Consider the following 21,485-nt stretch of genomic DNA (forward strand, 5'->3'; position numbering starts at 1 on the left):
TCATCAAAAAATAGTGCATTAAAATGACATTGGCAAGTTAATAATGTAACAATATATGCTAAATATACTCTACATGAGAGGAAAGCTATGGAAAAGCTAAAGGTAAAACATGTACTCATCCGGGGTAACCTTCATCTATTTGTTTAAAGTGTACGGACAAACAATGAGGTATCTCAGGATATAAATTATCATAATTATGAGAGTAATGTATACATACAAAATTATTTAATAATATAGATAAGGCTATTTGGATTTCAAATAACACAAAATCGTTATATATGGGGATGGATGTAATAGAAAATGTTGATTTAATTATTAATATTGGTCAATTGACCCTTGTGAAAAGCTCGTCATCTTTTCCGGTGTTACAATGATATTTTCAAGGCTCCCATATCCTCAAATATAACTGCAATGTCTTTTTCATACTTATAAGTTAAAAGAGACACAATTATAATATTGGGCCTGTTTGGCAAAACATATAAGCCGGCTTATTGACTTATAAGCTCGCAACAGCTTATTGACGAGTGTTTGTCGACCCAACTTATAAGTTGATTCAACTTATAAGCTGATAAGTTGAATGTTGGTAACGACGTACTTTTTCTCAACTTATTTTTCATTTTTCATTTTTCATTTTTTTATCAATTTTAATTTTAAAATATAATTTTTAAATATTAATCTAATTTAAAATATAAGAATTAGAATAATTATATTTAAAAATTATTTATTTTAGTTCATTTAAATAAAAAAAATTATGACTTATAAGTTAAATTATCCAAACACTTGAATAATTTATAAACATTTATCAACTTATCACTTATCTGTCACTTATTCAGTTTAAGTAATAAGTTATTTATTTTAATATTTCCCAAACTGGCACATTGTAAATTTGAAAGAACATTTTGTAAGAACTAATCGACCAAAGGATATCGTAGTCACATTTGACCACATCTCAACCCTATAAAATATCAAAAAAACATTAAAAGTGTTGGTAGCTTCCCCTAAGAGGCCTGACCAAAAAATAAACTAGCTATAATAATAATGTTAATAAAAACAATAATTAAATATAAGATTCCAGATTTTAAACTAGCTAGAATAATAATGTTAATAAAAAGTAATAATTAAATGGCATGTGTATAATTTAAATGCTCTTCTTTCCCAGATCAATGGCCCATAATATGTAAATTATAGTCTTGATAATCCTTGTATACTTTAAATCATTTTTCTGTAAATAACTAGAAATATACATTTATAAGTGAATAAAAACCAAGTATTAATATGAACGTATTACCAGCCAAAGAAGCCAACATACTCCAAGGTCTGTTACACAGGCTCTGGGACCTTTTTGGCCCATTTGAACGAGAAATTCATTTTTTCGGTATAGTTGTTCAAAAATTTCCAGAAATGGCATAGAACGCCACTTATTTTGGGTTCATCCCAGGAGCCCAATAAGTAGTGGTGTTCTGGGGTTAAAATAACATTTTTTTTTGTTTTTTCCCCTCCCCCTCTGTTTTGTCTTTGTCTCTTGTTTTCGAAGGTTAAAAAGGTTAAAAAATTGTCCGGAGCTCACGTTTTGAGCTATAATATTATACTTTTAAAAAATTATTTTGGTTTAATTTTTTTTTATTGGTTAGTGATGTGAACCTATTTTTAGTACGTATATTTTATTTTAATTAAATAATAGTATATATATGACTTCCGCAGCTTCGAAAAGGGTGCCTTGCGAGTCGCGTGTGTTTTTTTACGCGAAGACACAATTTCACGGGTTGTGCAAACATAGTTGCAAATTTTCTCATAAAAACTTCTTTACAAAGGTAGTAGTACTTCTGTAGTACTTTGATTACTTTATATTTTTAAAAATAAATAAATTGGAAATTTATAAGTTTTGAATACTAAAAAATGGTAGTATAAACTCATGATAAACGAGGAAAGAACTAATACAGAACAGTACTTCGTAACTATTTTTGATAGTAACATTACATTAAAGAAAGATACAACTAATATAGAGCTAGAATGCATAAATTCAAAAAGAAAAATAATGCCATCAAATAAGAACACAATGATTCTTGTCAACATGTTTCGATCGAGGTTCAACATCACTGTGATCATGGGTCACCAATACTTCGTATCCACACAAGACGTGTATTGTTAACCCTAAATTTACTGCGTAACCCGCTGTCTTTCGAACACAGTATAAGGCACATGCAAGAAATTAAAAAAATTTGAGATGCAAAAATGACAAGTGAAACATTGAAAAGATTGAAGTGGAAGGAAACACGAAAAATAAAGTAAATGAGTAGTCTTGTCAAATGCAGCAAAATTTGGAAGGGCATGCCACTGCGAGATAGCCACATCCACTATATTTCGATGTGTGTCAATAATTATGACCGACTTGTAGAAGAGGTACTCCATCATCGCTGTTACCGGAAGGAAACAAGCCTTTCTTATGTTACCGTTGAAACCCTCAAGCATATTTGTGGTTGTTTGACCAAAGCGAACATCATTGTCGTGGGAAAGTGTCCACCTCTCCACGGGTATTCTGGAAAGACAGTCCAAGGCGGGTGGGGAAATTTCACCAATCCTTGTCATATATGCGTCATGTTTCGAGACTTGCGTGGTTGTTCCAGCTTTCCACATCAAATTTTTTAGTTCACCGCTAGGGTAATGATGCCAAAAGTTGCTTCTGACATAGAGTAGACAGAACCTATGGATTCCTAACGGCTCAGCAAATCCGTTTTGAGGGTCTCATATTGCAGAGATAATACTGGCTGCATGATCAGAGATGATGCACACGCCGACCTTTTGGCGATAAACATGTCTCCGAATACGTTGCAGAAACCAAGACCAGTTCTTGTACGTCTCCTCATCAACCAAGCCATATCAAAGAGGAAAAAGGTGGTTGTTCGAATCTACACCCATAGCAATAAGCAGCTTGCCCCTATATCTTCCCTTCAAGAAAGTTCCGTCTATTGAAATAACAGGACGTGCATGTTTTCACCCGTCCATCATTGCCTTCAAATATCGATCTCAGCAATGGTTCCAGGATATATCTTCATGATGGCTGCAAGAAACATGGGAAGAGGTTAGTATGTTGTAGCCCAATTGCCATAGACTTCCTCAATGGTTACTTGTTTGCCTCTCCACGCTTTCTTGTACCCCACTATATGGTTGTGCTCGTTGTTGATAAGCGGGATAATGATTTTAGTGGGGATTTCTAGTGTATCTATTACCTGTTTCATATACCACAGTATATGTCAAAATATTTCTGTACCAAATATGTAGCGAAGTTGAATAGTTATGTATGTGAAATTGCTTATAAGTGGTTTCACAATCTGCGAAATCATCCTTGCAGATAACTTTTTGTGATCTTGCAACGGCTAATCAATCATGCATCTGTGTTCCTCTCTATTCACATTTATCCTCCAGTAGCCAGAATTATGCATGAAAGCAGCTTGCATCCTCCAGTTACAGCCCTCCGCCCGGCACTGTATAATGAGTTGTTCTTTGTTACTCTTCGTCATTTTATATGTACGATCAGTGGAAATATGAGCACGCTTCACTGCCAACAAGAGGGTGGCTTTGTCACGATAATACATTCCTTCACTCAGGTCCCTCTGATCGAGGTCTTCATCATCATACATATCATTAGGGTTATCTATAATTGGGGGAATATATTTCTCTGTGCGAAACCATGGAACCCTTAGAATATGTTGCTCTTCCCCAACTACTGGAAATATGCTGGAAATTTATTCGTTCCTCTCGAAATGCCCTTCATTTCCATCGCTGCCTGAAGATTCTTCGTCATCATCATCATGCAGGTGAAAATTCTTCTCACTAGATGAACTGGATAAAGCTTCATCTGCCACGAGTGCTAACCGCTTACCTGAACCTCTTCCCACCATATTCTTGGGTCGTGAAAATGCCATATCTACATTACCTCCACCATTACCTTCATCATTTTCATAACTACATCAATGATAACAGAAAAAATGAAATGGAAATATAATGACAACATGACCACCATTAAGCTACAGTTTTTCATGGGATAAGTTTAAATGTGACTTCTGGCCTAATTTCAGGCTTTCATCTGTATATCATAAAAACACGAAATTACTTGACACTGATACAAGTAAATGCAATGACTTTTTTCATTTCATCTGCAAAAAGTAAAAACTGTATCAAATAGTTATATTTTCCTCTGTGTTTCATTTATATGATTTGATTTGTCATTGTTGTTTTCATGTGTCCTTCCACGTGAACATTTTCAGTGTTTATCTTGAAATTAATGAAATTGCTTGCATGTGGTTTGTACTGTGTACTCACGGGATAAGGGTCTATGAATTATTGTCATATTTCACATGGTTGGCAATAATGACACGTACATCAAAATTAACAGCATGTACATCTTCATTACTTTTCTCATCCACAACTGTAAGGCTTATTAACTTTTCATTATCACCCCACTACTTACACTATATAAATTTTACACCCTCACACATTTTTCATCCAAACAGTACTATGATGCCATCGTCCACAAATCACAAGTGGTTGCTACAAGAAAGAGATGACGATTATCGTAGTCTTAGGGAAACCGATCCAGTGGAGTATTTTGTTGGTGTATGCCGAGAATGGGCATTTTGACGTGAAGAATCTAAAAGTCTTAAACATGATATAATTGCAATGGGTATAAAGGTCCACTTCATTGTTCCCTGTCTATATATCCTCGCCCTGAGGAAATTCTTCCTTGGTCTGAATTTAGGAGAAAAGTGGTTAAAGCTGTGACTTCTATTCTGAGGAAAAATAACCGAATATTGTTGCGTATGAGTCGCTATTATATATTTGAACTAGCACAAGATTCAGTTCGTGCTTCTAATCAAGAGCTTACGGAAGCAGAACAACACAGACTATTACAAAATGAGGATCACATTTTCGATGATTACATGTCTGATGAACAAATTTGACTTAAATGTTTTCCTTCTTTTTTATGTTGTATCCGTTTCATGAATTTCCTTCCCATTTCATAGTTCTATTTTTAATTTAGGATGAACTATTTCGCACACTTGCATGTTATGTTTTCTATTTTTTTTGGAAAATACAATTATTTTTAATGCTACGTACATGCAATGACTTTATTTCATTATATCTGAAACACAAGTATTCGCCACACAGTCGAGAACTATGCCTAGTTTGATACACAATAATAACAGTTATTGTGTTACATAATAACATTTAAATAAAACACATTACATTGTCCATAGCTTACGACAACATGATACATTGCGAGTCGATAACGAATTCATTATTTAAGGAAATACAATGTTCTTCCCTTTTACAAAAAGTAACAAAATAAAATCGACTTGTGAACTTTTAAAAAATGAAGTCGACTTGTCAATTTAATGCATTGAACATTCCATGTCTGAATCTTCTCACAAATATGAAAAGTTAAAATAAGTACTGTGTGTACTTAAAGAAAATGCACATTTCAGAAAATCACAAGAGTAGTCACATCCAACTTTTAAAAATGATTTGACAACTCAAATTTTGTTCTTAAATTAACGACAAAAATGAATACTTTCATCTTCAAATTTATTGGCCCAATAACATCAATTATTTTCACAGTCCTAGCTGCACAACTTAATATAACATTTTAACAATGTAAAATTATGCCTATAAATAGCTGCAAAATTATAAGTCACCAACTAAATTTCCCTCTTTGTAGTATTACATTTTCTAAATTTTGAGACTGCTACACTCAGGTCATGGACAAGGGCAAGGGACACGCAAGTTCTGATATTCGTGATTACGGGGAAGTTAATTGGTACAAATGGACCGAATCTCAGGCACCGACTGAAGCTCAACGAGCAGAAATCTGTCTAGTCAAACAATTTGTTAGAAGAATGCGAGGTATACGGGCCGCACAAGGGTATGCCATCCATGACAATGAACAATTCGTTGGCTATGGGGAAATGCACTTGAAGTTTATGAAATCAACCATCGAGTATGAAGAAAACATTAATAAGAGTTTCAATTCTGGTCACATTTCAAAGGAGGAACATGACTATGAGTTAAAGCAAATGTCTCGACATTACCACTTCATGGAGGACGAGCTTGAGATGAGGAAAAAGGAGTACGAGGATGTAGTCGCAAATTGTAGGGCTGAAAAGATACGTGAAGAAGAACAGCAGTGGGATAAAAAATATGAGAAATATATTGTAAAACTCGGGGATTTTTCTCAAGCCCACGATGATGGTGGTATGGCTACAACCATATATCATGGCACTCAGGGCCCACACGCATGCCCATCGCGTGATACTCGGACGAATACGTACACCTCGACCCACGGCTATGGGGAGGGAGGTCATATGCATACATCCCCTCAGATACAAGAAGATAAGGATGTAGATGATGAGATTGGTAACAAGATTGTGGATCAAGAGTTTGATCAGTACGTAGTTAATCTTGCGGATGACTAAAAAATTTGAGAGCTTAATTCATTATCCAATTTTCAGCTGCAATGTATTTCTCTCATTCTATGTTTACTTATTTTATGTTCCCTTGCAATGTACTATGTTCCCCATTTAAATAGGAAATGCACTCATCATCGTAGTTATTTATCTGGAACATGAGTTTTGACTACTCAAAAATGGTAGTATAAAATCATGATACGCACAATGACAAGTAAATGAGTAAGGTATCCCGTGAATACACAGTATAAGGTACATGCAAAAAATTTAAATAATTTTGATACCCAAAAAAGATAAGTGCAACAGTGAAAACCTTCAAGTGGAAGGAGACACGAAAATAAATAATGACAAGTGAAATCATATAAATGAAATAAAGCGGAAAAGGTAATTGTTTGATAAAAGTTTTCACTTTTTACAGATGAATTTAATAAAGTTACTTTTATGAATGTCACTCTGCAACTGCAAAGTTGGAAGGGCATGCCACTGCTAGGTACCCACATGCAGACTGTAATAAAGTAATTGACTAGTCTTGTCAAATGCAGCAAAAGTTGCAAAAACCGTATAATTTGACAAATCAATTTCATGTGTTTCAAAGCAGTTTCAAAAGTAAGTAGCACGTGAATGTTACAGGAATGTATACTTCATTTATGAGGCCTTTCATCTTTGTTTATTATCTAAATAGGACGTTGTTCAGAAGTTATTATTGTATACTAGTTGAAGAGAAATGAGTTACACTCCTGGTGATATTATTCGAGCTACTGGTCGGAAATGGTTTTGTGATGACGATTTTAGGTATTCAACGGATCCGAATTTACGTTACTCAAGAGGTTCAGTGATCACGATGAATAGGGAGTGGGAATGGCATGTAGGGTGTTTTCAAAGATGTGTATCCCAATGTCAAGAACATGGAGTGCGAATAACTAAACAACGCGCCATACACATGCAGCGAGACACCCCTAAACAACTGGAACTAGCTTTATTCCCTGTAAGAGAAGAAGAGAATCAAATGAGAATGTGTTTAAACCGGATGGATCTACAAACAAAATATAGGGAGTTTGCTGAAGATGGCGACCATCACAGCGCAAGAATGTATCATCATTTCGCTACGAGTCCCGACTATATTTCTGATTACTACTTGTCCGATGATGAGTAATAAACATATGAAGTGGGGTTCAGAATATGATAGATAATGCAAGATATTGTATCGTTTTTCATACAATATATTCGAATATTGTATTTTTATATTGTACTCTATTATTTTCAGTTTTTGAAATTATTATGATAAATTTCAGAATGATCTGACTACTCAGATAGTGTGTGACTGTGTATGATAAATTTATTATGAAGTTGTTATTCCTAATGAACTAACAATGAGATTTACAGAAGGGGGGTTGAATGTAAATCTCAAAACTTTTTCAAGTTTTGAGCAGTTTCAAAGGCTATGTGTTTAAGATAAACAAGTGTATGAATTGCTTTAAGCTAATACAGACAGATATATATTCAAACACTAATGTAAAAAACACAACAGACCTTAAAAACTTTTCTGGTGGATTGTTGTTCCACCAGAGATGGTATTTCAGAAAATCTGTGATTCAAGAAGTTGGTCACAGCTGCATCCTAGTACAAACTAGATAATTTTTCTCTCAAGATTTTTCTAAACAGTTCTGGAAAAATTCATATCTAATTACTAGCTGCTACTTGGTTTATATATTACCAAGTTTACAAGTGAAGACAAAGATAAAAAGTACAATTATAAAATAAGTTCTCCACTTGTTTCTTCTCCATTTTTCTCCAGTGTATTGTTGACTATTGCCTCTTTATACTAAAGTAGAACGGCTGCTTTTTCTGATGTTCCTGAAATAGGCTACCACATCTCAGTTGTCTCTGTCAACCCATGTGCCTCTGTTTGTAGGTACAACTACCACTTATCAACTGCTATCTAACAGAACATCCGTTGAAGCCTTCATCCGTTGATGGCTTCATCCGTTAATGTGTTAGCAGTTGAAGCTCTATCCGTTGATGCACTAATCCGTTGAAGGATGTTATCCGTTGAAGCTTTAGAGACATCCGTTGAAGCTTTGTTTCTCATCCGTTGAAGGTCTTTAAGTTATCCGTTGACACCATTTTCATTTATACAAAATTACAAGGCATGAAATATTTACAATTGGCCTTCCTATCTGCATATCCTCTAGTAGTCAACATGACTTATAATTTCCCTCAACATTTAAGAATTATATCTCAAATTCAGAGACTGAAATGTGCTACAACATTAGACTTATTTCTAAGTAAAGCTACACCATCAACGGATAGCCAAAATGGTCTTATCCGTTGAGGCTACAAACACTAGTTTTCTACTTAAGTGTTTTGTTAAACATATCATCAAACTAATGCACATATATTCCTAACAATCTCCCCCTATTTATGTCTATAAGAATTGTAGACATAAATTCAAGGTTAACTTGATGATAACAAAACACTTAACAAATATATGAATTGAAACTAAGTAGAAATTTAAAAGTGCTGCAAAAGTGTATGTACTAGAAGGTAATTGAAGATTTACAGTATTTCCAAGGGTGCTCCTCTAGCCTGAGCAAATCATCTTTTTCTTCTTTGTTCCCTGGTTTTCTTTCCTAGCCCCTTGTCATTTTCCTCAATTTGGAGTTGGAGTTGTCTGAAGAATTCAGCTTCATCTTCATCACTGATATCCAACTTAGATTGCATTTCTTTGAGAGTTTCATTGCTGGCAATCTTGAGTTGGTCTTCAAGTCTGAAAAATCTTCTGACTCCTTTATCATCTCTGAATTCCATCAACCAATGAGGTGATTTGTGAATTGTAGTTCCCCTTTCTTGAATGAGTAAGGTTCTGGGCAAAACATTGGGCTCCCTCCAAGTTTTCCTTATGTTGGCAATCTTGTTGAGAATTTCAGTCTTGGCAGTTCTGGTAAAGCCAGAATCCTTTTGTATGGCTGAAAAGACTCTGATCAAGGTAGAGTAGCCTTCATTCAGAATCCTGTAGAGAGGCCATGTTCTTTCCCCAGCTCCTTTGTATCTGAACACCAATCTCTCTGGTAGCTGTCTGTAGGCAGCAATTCCCCTTACATCCTCCAGCTCATCCAGATAGAGTTCAATGTCTGAAATTTCTTTTATGTCACAGATGTGAACATAATCATCTTTAGAAATGGGTGGCTTAGGGTTAGGTTTATGTTTTTGAGTGAATTTCTTAGAGTTTAGGGGAGGTGTAGATTTGGATTTTCTTTTCTGTTTCTTTGGTAGTGGAAGAGTGGTTAAAAAGGTAGGCAAATTGATGGTGTCCCAATCAATAGGTTCCTCTTTTGGGATGATTGGTTCACCATGGATGTTTATAGTGGGATCAGCAATAAAGGGTTCAGGTATGGAAGGTAGAGATTTAGTTTCTTCAGTGTTGTCTTCACTCCTTCTATGTGCCTTGGCCTTTCTTCTGTTTCCCTTCTGCCATTCCTCTTTTTCCTCCATACTTTCACCAAATATACTCCCAAAAACCTCATCTAAGTTTGCAATCTTGTCTTCACCCCTGACTTCAATTCCTTTCTCATTTTCAACTAGACTTGACTTTAGCTTTTGTTCAAGCTTTGCTTGTGCTCTTTTGTCAGCCTTGAGTTTTTCAGCTTCTTTCTTTAACCTTTTGGTTTCTTCCCTCTTGGCTATTGAGAATTTGGGATGTCCTTGCATCACACATATGCTCTTTCCCTCTCTTAAGATAATAGCCATGTTTCTCCTTACTGCCTCATCCATGGTCTCCTTGTGTTTTATGATGCTAGCACCCAAAACTTTGTCTTCATCAGGCTTTGGAAGAGGAAAGTCCACTTCTTTCATCTGAGCAAAGTCTAGAGGATTCTTTGTGGAGTCCTTGCTGGATCTAGTGTTGGGCTTGAGAACCATAGGTTTTAGATTCTTGAAAGAAGTCTCTCCAACCTTATTTCTCCTTTCTGGCTTGTGCTCCATATTGATTGGTTCAACCTTTGTGCTATGTTTCACAGATATTGATTTATCTTGTGTAGAGCCAAACAACTGTTGCATCCTTTCATCAATTCTCCTCCTTTGCTCTTTCACTTGAATTTCAGCTGCTGCTAGCTGGATTAAATCAATTCCATCAGGCTTTCCTTTGATTTGAATGATTGGAGAAGTAGTGATGGCAGGAACTAGCACTTTAGATATTTGGATTTTTATAGATGGCTCTCCTTCCCCTTCCCTTTTACTCTCCCCCTTTTTGTTATCATCAAGGAGAGGGGTCAAGCCCTGTGCTTTTGCCAGCTGCATAAGTAGATTTGTTTGAGATTGTTGGTTATGAAGAATGGTGGCCACAGAATCTTCAATAACTTGAACTCTGTCTTCCAATTTGGACAGCCTCTTTTCAGTATGTGATTCCTTTTTCAATCTCAACAAAATGTCCTGCATTGTACCATAGGGCATGACTGAATCCAATTTTTCAGAATTGTAGGATTTCAAGTCAGCAATATCCTTTCTGAGTTCATCCACACTCAGATTCTGTCTTACTTGCTGCAACTTCATGAGATGCAGTGAGTCCAAGTGAGCTGTAAGGATAGCCTTTGTACCAGCATGAGAAGTTTTCTGAATGGCCTGTTTGATAGTACTGATTTGTTTGACTAAGGAGACATTGAATTGCCCTGTTGTAGACTCCTTTGTTAAGGCCCATTCAGGTAGATTTGGAATAGAACTAGGGCCTTCATCTCCCCCTGAGTTCATGCTTCCATCAGAAGAAACAAAGTCATCATCATTAGAATTTACTCCAAATTCTTCAAATGACTCACCAGCTGTTGAAGGCATCTTGTTAATAGCAGCTTTGTCCCTTTGAAGAGATGCTGTTGTATGTACTATATGTAGTGTCTTTTCTGCCTCCACATTGCCCTGTGCAGCCAATAATTGATAGGCTGAAACAGGATGAGTAAAAGTGTCAGCATCCAAGGAAATGTTATCAATTACAGCTTTGTAATGTTGCTAAAATTGTCTTTCCTTTTCAGCATCATTCACAATCATTGACTCACTAGCAATGGCTGGTTCCATCCTTATATCTGTTGTACCTGCCTTTCTCTCATTTTCTCTATGTTCTTGCATCAGGGGCTCCCCCTGGCTCACACAACTCACTCCCTCACCTTCACCTACTAAGGTGGTACTCCTCTCACTTACTTTTACCATGCTGGAAAAAATAGCATGCATATTTGAGCTCTCAATCTCTCCTTTTGCCTGGGAGCAACCCAGCCTCTCACTCAAATTGTCACTCCCTTCCCTCAGTCCTAGAAGTGATTGTACAGTAATCAAGTCTTCTACACTTGGAATTGTTTCAGTTGTGTGTGTAGAGACTATCAACGGATGCGAAATAGCCGTTGAAGGTGAAACTGATGGTATCAACGGATAACTGCTGTTAAGCTTATCCGTTGAAGAACAACCACTTGTCAACGGATGAGTGATATCCGTTGAAGAAGGAAAAGAAGTAGAAATTGAAAGTGATATAACTGTTGAATCTGTGTAGATTGATATGAGTTTTGGTGACACAGATCCTTCAATTACATCTGAAAGAATTTGCGGGTGATCCAACAAATCATCTAAAAGATGATGATCACCTGTATTTGAGTGGGGCTCCTCCCTGAGTTGTAAAGAGGGAGAATCAGGAATTGATGGGAATAACATATCCACATCTAGAGATGGTGATGAAGTGTGTGGTGATTGATGTGTGTTAATTGTGAGAGAATGGGGCTGTGACTCCACATTTGTTGGAGCCACATCAAACTGAGTTTGAGAAGGCATAGATACAGATGGATGTATCTGTGCAGTGTGTGCACCCTGTGTAGAAGATTGGATTCTGGCTCTCTTTCTTCTAATAAAGGCTTTTGTTGGTGAGTGTTTGGCTTTATTGTCCCTCCCTCGTTTGTTCTGTGTTCCTGGTTGGGAACTATTTTCAATAGTTACATCCTTTTGGGAGGATGCAGCTAGGGATATGCTAGTAACCCTTTCAACCACCACAGCTTTTTGAGAAACTGTGGCTTGGCTAGCTTGGGAAGCACTTATCTCTCCTTCCTTATCCTGGGGGTTTCTTTGATGTTCACCCCTCCCCTCACCACTCACACCCTGTTCACTCCCCTCAGGGTTAATGGTAGATGTTACAACTGTTGTCTTTTGAGAAACAACAGAGGTAGTTTTCTTTGTCTTTGATTTTGAAAGTTTAGTTTTGGTGACCTTGGTAGGAATCTGTTGGGGCATTGTCACAGATTCCATGGCCACACTAGAAGATAAAGAAATAGAGGGGTTGGAAGAAGTAGGAGTTGTAGAAGCAATTACCTCACTTACCTGTGGTGCATTCATGATTGGTAAATATACCAATGGCACACTGCTGTTGAGATCCATTCTCAATAAATCTGCAAGAACTCTTTTCTCTTGTGCCCAGCACTTGAGTTTATTATTCTCATTGGTTATGACCAAACCTTCAGCAACATGGTTAGCCAATAACATAAAGAATCTAGCATAATAGATGTTATTAGATCTATTAGCTTTGTTACCTAATCTAGTACCTAATTCTAGCATAACATAGTTGCTAAAATTAAAATACCTATCAGAAACAAGCATATAGAGCATATTAACAAGAGATGAAGTTATGGCATCAAAATTGCTAATTTTCCCAGAGAAAACCTTGATAAAGGCATCCCCAAGAAAACTCCATTCTTTCCTAAGGCCTTTTCTTTTAATACTCCTTAAACTAGCAGAGTTAAGAGAATAACCTATGGAATCTAACATGCTGGATACATCATTATCAGTGTGTGGTGTCATGGCATTGTTCTCAGGTAATTTAAAACATGCTAGTAAATCATCACAGTTAACACAGTGATTTTTACCTTTGAGGGTGAAGGAGATAGTCATATCTATTGAGTTGAACTGAGCAGTTGTCCAAATCTCCTCAACTACTTCACAGTAAATCGTTGGGGCTTCCAGCATTGCATAGCTAAGTTTACAGTTTTTGATGAAGTCCATCATTTTGTGATAATCAGAATGGGCTTCATTCTTTTCTACCAAAGCTATGAAATTGTTCTTCTCATAGATAAATCCGGATTGAGACATAATCTTTACTAATGGTGCCATTGTTGTGAGTAGAATTTGCAGAGAATAACTTGAAGGTTTTGCAGAGAGAAAATGGTAAAAGCTTTGAAATTTCAAGAAAGCGTAAAGTAAAAATGAAAAATCAGAAGGGCTTATATACTTTCTCAAATTAAAAAGCATAAATAAGAGATTAAACAATAAATATATGTAAGTGAATTTCAGCCGTTTAAGAATAAACTGTAAGTATTCTAAAAACTACCTTTAAAATAAATACATACAGCTGTATGTATGAGTATCAACGGTTAAGACAATAGAATCAACGGCTGTGAAACACCTGAATCGACTGATGTGATATTTCAACGGATAAAGTAAACTGTCATCCGTTGAAGAGCACTTCAGTTTTATCCGTTGACGGAAAAAAAAATTCCAGAAATGTATATGTCTTTCAACGGATAATGAACATCCGTTGACAGAACAATTTTGACTTTCAACGGATAGGGAATATCCGTTGATGGAATAATCTATGTTAAAAATCAAATTTGTTCTAGCAGCTAATACATTTCAGGCTTCAATTCAAATTGCAATAAGGACATGAATTTTAAGAGTAATTAAGCATACCTAGCTCACTTACCAATCTTGTGAATGTTGATTCATCAAGTGGCTTGGTAAATATGTCTGCAATTTGTTGTTCACTTGGAACAAAATGAAGTTCCACTGTACCTTTCATCACATGTTCCCTAATGAAGTGGTACTTGATATCAATGTGCTTGGTTCTTGAGTGCTGCACTGGATTTTCAGTAATGGCAATGGCACTTGTGTTGTCACAAAATATTGGAATTTTGTTAACAGTCATACCATAGTCAAATAACTGGTTCCTCATCCATAGTATTTGTGCACATCAACTACCAGCTGCAATGTACTCAGCTTCAGCTGTTGATGTGGAAACAGAATTCTGCTTCTTGCTGAACCATGATACAAGCTTGTTCCCTAGAAATTGACAGGTGCCTGTTGTGCTTTTCCTGTCTATTTTGCAACCTGCATAATCTGCATCTGAGTAGCCAATTAGATCAAATCCAGACTCTCTAGGGTACCAAATTCCTAGATTTGGAGTCCCCTTGAGATATCTGAAAATTCTTTTAATGGCCACTAAGTGAGATTCTTTAGGGTCAGCTTGAAATCTAGCACAGAGATATGTAGAAAACATTATATCAGGTCTACTAGCAGTTAAATATAAAAGTGAGTCAACCATGCCTCTATAACTTATAATATCCACAGACTTTTTAGCCTTGTTTAATTCAAGCTTAGTGGCAGTGGCCATGGGAGTTTTTGCAGGTGAACAATCCATTAAGTCAAACTTCTTTAAAAGATCATAAATATATTTAGTTTGACTAATGAAAATTCCACCACTAACTTGTTTAACTTGTAACCCAAGAAAGTAAGTTAGCTCTCCCATCATGCTCATTTCATATTTACTTTGCATTAATTTAGCAAACTTTTTACAAAGCTTATCATCTGTAGATCCAAATATAATATCATCTACATAAATTTGTACAAGTATCTTAGAGCCATTAACATTTCTAAAGAAGAGAGTTTTGTCAACAGTACCTCTTGTGAAATGATTATCTAGAAGGAACTTTGACAAAGTCTCATACCAGGCTCTAGGTGCTTGCTTTAGTCCATAGAGTGCTTTCAACAGATAATACACATGGTCTGGAAAATTTTGATCTTCAAAACCTGGAGGTTGGCTTACATAAACTTCTTCCTCCAATTCCCCATTTAGAAATGCACTCTTGACATCCATCTGATAGACTTTGAAATTGGCATTAGCTGCATAGGCTAGAAAGATTCTGATGGCTTCAAGTCTTGTAACTGGAGCAAATGTTTCATCCAAATCTATTCCCTCTTGTTGAGAATAGCCTTTAGCAACCAATCTGGCTTTATTCCTTATGACAATGCCATTTTCATCCATCTTGTTTCTGAATACCCATTTTGTGTCAATGGAACTCTTGTTCTTTGGCTTGGGTACCAGCTTCCAAACTTTGTTTCTCTCAAATTGGTTCAGCTCTTCCTGCATAGCTAATATCCAATCTGGATCCATTAAGGCTTCTTCCACTTTCTTAGGTTCCTCCTGAGATAGAAAACTACTATACAGACATTCATTTTGAGTAGATTTTCTTGTTTGCACTTTAGATGATGCATCACCAATGATCAGTTCAAAGGGATGATTCTTGGTCCATTTCCTTTGAGGTGGAAGATGTGCTCTAGATGAGGTGGCCTCAGTATTGTCGTGATGTGAGACAGAGTGTTGATCAGTTGAAACTCCCCCTGAGTTGTTGGTCCTTTGCAGGGAACTTGGAGTTCTATCAACTGATGATGTAAATCGATTATCCGTTGATGAACTATGATCAACGGATGCTTCATTATGTACTTCAACGGATGATGCATTATGTCTTTCAACGGATACTGCATTGCCTCTTTCAACGGATGCAGAATTCTGACTTTCAACGGATGCAGTATTTTGTGCATTATCCAAGGGCATATCTTGAATCCCTTTTGAAGTGTCATTTCCATCAATCTCCTCTTCACTATCATCACAATATATCTCAATATTGTCAAATTTGAGTCTTTCATGGTGTCCCTCATCTGTTAGTCCATCAATCTTTTTATCATCAAACACAACATGCACAGATTCCATGACAATATTGGTTCTTAGATTGTAGACCCTATAAGATTTTCCAGCTGAGTAACCAACAAATATCCCTTCATCAGCCTTTGCATCAAACTTCCCTTTATGGTCAGATTGATTTCTCAGTATAAAGCATTTACATCCAAAGACATGAAGAAAGTTTAGAGTTGGTTTTCTTCTCTTGAACAACTGATAAGGAGTCATGCCTTTAGCTTGATTGATCAAAGAAATATTCTGAGTGTAGCAGGCACAATTAACAGCTTCAGCCCAGAAATATGTTGGTAACTTTGATTCTTCAAGCATTGTTCTGGCAGCCTCAATTAAAGATCTGTTCTTTCTTTCAACTACCCCATTTTGCTGAGGTGTTCTTGGAGCTGAGAACTCATGCATGATTCCATTTTCTTCACAGAACAGCCTCATTGTCAAATTCTTGAACTCAGTTCCATTGTCACTCCTGATATTCCTAACCTTCAAGTCAGGATGATTATTGACTTGCCTGATGTGATTGATAATGATTTCACTTGCTTCATCCTTTGATCCAAGAAAATAGACCCATAAAAACTTTGAGAAATCATCTACAATCACCAAGCAATATCTTTTTCTTGCAATTGACAATACATTGACTGGTCCAAATAAATCCATATGTATCAGCTGTAATGGTTCATCAATTGTTGTTTCAAGCTTCTTTTTGAATGATGCTTTCCTTTGTTTGCCTTTCTGACAAGCATCACACAAACCATCCCTTAAGAATTCAACAAGAGGAATTCCTCTAACTAAGTCCTTTTTGACTAGATCATTCATTGTCTTGAAATTCAAATGGGATAGCTTCTTGTGCCATAGCCAACTTTCAACTGAACTTGCTTTGCTGAAGAGACAAGTAATAGATTCTGCATCTGTAGAGTTGAAGTCAGCTAAGTACACATTTCCTTTTCTAACTCCAGTTAGAACCACTTTGTTGTCTTTCTTACTGGTGACAACACAGGCTTCTGAATTGAAGGAAATTGTATTCCCTCTATCACATAGTTGACTGATGCTCAGTAAGTTGTGCTTGAGACCATCAACTAATGCAACTTCATCAATTATGACATTCCTTGTTGAAATCAAGCCATATCCCATAGTAAACCCTTTGCTGTCATCTCCAAAGGTTATGCTAGGGCCAACTCTCTCCTTAAACTCTGTGAGCAGGGAGAAATCTCATGTCATGTGTCTTGAACAGCCACTGTCCAAGTACCATAGATTTCTTCTTTTTCCCTGCACACCATAAAATCAATCAAGTTGATTTTGGTACCCAAGTTTCCTTGGGTCCATTCTTGTTAGCCTTTCTCCTAGACTTCATTCCTTCTGTATCTTTAGACTTAGGTAACTTTGAGTCAACCTTGATCTTAGATGTAGTTGGTTGAGGTATAGGGTTAGTCACAGAATCATTTAGCACATTTGGAATTTGATAAGGCATGGATTGTGCAAGCATGTTATTCCATATTGGCATATTGTATGGCATTTGAGGCATACTAAATGCAGCAAGATAAGGATTGTTAAAATATGGCATGTTAGCAAAATGTGCATAAGGATTCTGATGAGACATAACAGGCATAGCATGCAGAGGTGATGCAGACATATTAGGCATGGAAGAGGGCACAGGTATGGGAGTTTTCTTAATAGATTTGCAATTAGCAGATAGATGATTAACACTACTACAATGCACACAGCTTTTTCTAGGAGCATACTTATCAGGTGTGTAATTATTATGTTCGTTAACCCCTACCTTCCCATTTCTATTAGATTTCCTTTTAGTTTCCTTTTTATCCTCAACCACTTTGAGCCTATTCTTTAACTGTTCTAAGGTCATGTGTCCTATATTCACCTTACTGAAATCTTTGGATGTGCTTGCTTCTTCTTTGACAAAGTTCTTGGAAGTTGAACCAAACTTTTTGTTGAGTTTCCTTAGATTTTCACTTTTAGAAACATCTGCCTGTTTTAATTGAGGAACCTTCAACGGATGCTCCTTTTCTTCCTTCAACGGATAACTTTCATCATCCGTTGATTCCACATCCGTTGATAGCCCATCAATTAATTCCAGTTTCTTTTTGTTTTTATTCCAGGCAGTCTCACAGAATGATTCAATTCCTTGGACCTTGGCAATTTGAGCACTAACATCCCTAGATGTCTTCCAGGCTTTAATCACCTCTTGCTCTCTCTCTAATTGATTAGAAAGTATTTCTACTTTCTTAACAGATTCAGCTAGTTCATTTTCAACAGATATACAATGTAGCTTAGTTTTCTCTAGGTCAATCAACTTATCTTCTAACACAGCATTTCTATCACTTAAAAACAAATTGTTCTCTTTAATCCTACTATTTTCTTTAGCAAGAGATTTAAGAGACACACGCAAATGATACAGTTCAGTAGACATGTCATTAAAAGCATCATTGCACTCTTCTTTAGTAAGCTGTGTTAAATCAGTAGTGATTACCTGGTTGCTTGATGAACTAACTTCATTTTCCTCAGAATCAGCCATGAGAGCCAAGTTGACATATTCCACATCTTCATCCTCTTCTTCTCCATCAGCTGCCCAGTCTTTTTCTTGAGTAATGAAAGCCCTCTCCTTTTGCTTGAGCAGATCAAAATATTTCTTTTTGTAATCTACTTGGTCAAATTTCTTCTTTTCAGAAGTTGGCTTTCTGCACTCACTTGCAAAGTGTCCACTTGTACCACAATTGTAACACTTGAACTTGGATTTGTCCACCATGTTCTTATGAGGTTTAGTGGCTCTAGTGTTTTTCCTAAATTTCATCTTTGCAAATCTTCTGGACAGAAATGCAAGATGCTCATCAATACCATCAGAGTCATCTTGGCTGAAGTTGTCTTCATTCTCAGCAACTTGCTCCTTACCCTTGCTTGATTCTGATTTACTTGTGCCATCTTTGGAGTTTGATGTAGATCTCACAGTTTCTTGTCTGCATTCTTTCTCATTTTCAGCTACCAAGGCAACTGAACCTCCTTTCTTTCTTCCCTTCTCCAATACCTCATCCTGTTCCAGCTCTAGTTCATAAGTCTTCAAGATTCCATATAATCTTTCAAGAGTGAAGTCCTTATAATCTTGAGAGTTTCTCAAGGAGACAGTCATGGGTTTCCATTCCTTTGGCAAGGATCTTAAAAATTTAAGATTTGAATCCTTCACCTGGTACACTCTACCATACAGCTTCAGTCCATTCAACAGCTTTTGGAATCTATTGAATGTGTCATTTAAAGATTCATTTTCTTCAAAATGAAAATACTCATACTGTTGAATGAGAAGCTGCATTTTGTTTTCTTTTACTTGTTCTGTACCTTCACACAGTAGCTGAACTGTGTCCCAAACCTCTTTGGCAGTTGTGCAATTTATCACATTATCAAACATATCCTTGTCAAGACCATTAAACAAAATGTTCATAGCCTTCTTATCCTTGTGGACTTCTTCTGTGTCTTCCATTGTCCATTCTGCTCTAGGTTTTGGAATGGATTGACCAACAGCAATTATGGCCGTAGCAACTGTGGCTACTTTGTGGGGAATGTGAGGACCATTCTCAATGCAGTTTACATAACCTTTATCTTGGGAGAGTAGATGAAGGTGCATTTTCACCTTCCAATGGTGATAACTGTCTTTGTCAAGAACTGGGATTTTTACTCCAATATCCTTCTTACTCATCTTTGTTAGTTTCCAAGATCTTTAAACTCTTTGTGTGTCAAGAGCTTGCTCTGATACCAATTGTTATTCCTAATGAACTAACAATGAGATTTACAGAAGGGGGGTTGAATGTAAATCTCAAAACTTTTTCAAGTTTTGAGCAGTTTCAAAGGCTATGTGTTTAAGATAAACAAGTGTATGAATTGCTTTAAGCTAATACAGACAGATATATATTCAAACACTAATGTAAAGAACACAACAGACCTTAAAAACTTTTCTGGTGGATTGTTGTTCCACCAGAGATGGTATTTCAGAAAATCTGTGATTCAAGAAGTTGATCACAGCTGCATCCTAGTACAAACTAGATAATTTTTCTCTCAAGATTTTTCTAAACAGTTCTGGAAAAATTCATATCTAATTACTAGCTGCTACTTGGTTTATATATTACCAAGTTTACAAGTGAAGACAAAGATAAAAAGTACAATTATAAAATAAGTTCTCCACTTGTTTCTTCTCCATTTTTCTCCAGTGTATTGTTGACTATTGCCTCTTTATACTAGAGTAGAACGGCTGCTTTTTCTGATGTTCTTGAAATAGGCTACCACATCTCAGTTGTCTCTGTCAACCCATGTGCCTCTGTTTGTAGGTACAACTACCATTTGTCAACTGCTATCTAACAGAACATCCGTTGAAGCCTTCATCCGTTGATGGCTTCATCCGTTGATGTGTTAGCAGTTGAAGCTCTATCCGTTGATGCACTAATCCGTTGAAGGATGTTATCCGTTGAAGCTTTAGAGACATCCGTTGAAGCTTTGTTTCTCATCCGTTGAAGGTCTTTAAGTTATCCGTTGACACCATTTTCATTTATACAAAATTTCAAGGCATGAAATATTTACAATTGGCCTTCCTATCTGCATATCCTCTAGTAGTCAACATGACTTATAATTTCCCTCAACATTTAAGAATTATATCTCAAATTCAGAGACTGAAATGTGCTACAACACTAGACTTATTTCTAAGTAAAGCTACACCATCAACGGATAGCCAAAATGGTCTTATCCGTTGAGGCTACAAACACTAGTTTTCTACTTAAGTGTTTTGTTAAACATATCATCAAACTAATGCACATATATTCCTAACAGAAGTACTATACGAATAAATTGTCACGTAGTTGTTAGCATGCCCTATAAATGTCTCCTTACTTGCAATTGAAAAGCATAAAATTGATAAGGGTAAAAAAAAGCATCTACTAGCACATCTAAGTCCATTTGGCGTCAGCTCAGTATCACGGAATGTATCGGTCGTGGAAAGGAAATTAAAGAGACTCGGAGTGCCAGAAAGATGAAGAAGAAGATGAATCAAAATATTTTGGCCGAGATAAGAGCTGATAAAGAAAAGATTCTAAAGGCTTACAATGATCGGTCCCTCACGGAGGATGAACGCATCCGTCAGATCGATGAAGTGTGTAAAAAATACGACAAATTGGAAATCAAACTGATTGAAAGAGAAGATAGTAAAATTGCATGGTATGTTGAAGGTCATGAGGCCTGGCGTGAAGTTGGAGAAGATGAAAATGAAAAAGAGGGTG

The sequence above is a fragment of the Apium graveolens genome, chromosome 9, assembly GCF_009905375.1.
Source record: "Apium graveolens cultivar Ventura chromosome 9, ASM990537v1, whole genome shotgun sequence".
In the NCBI taxonomy this organism is placed as follows: Eukaryota; Viridiplantae; Streptophyta; class Magnoliopsida; order Apiales; family Apiaceae; genus Apium; species Apium graveolens.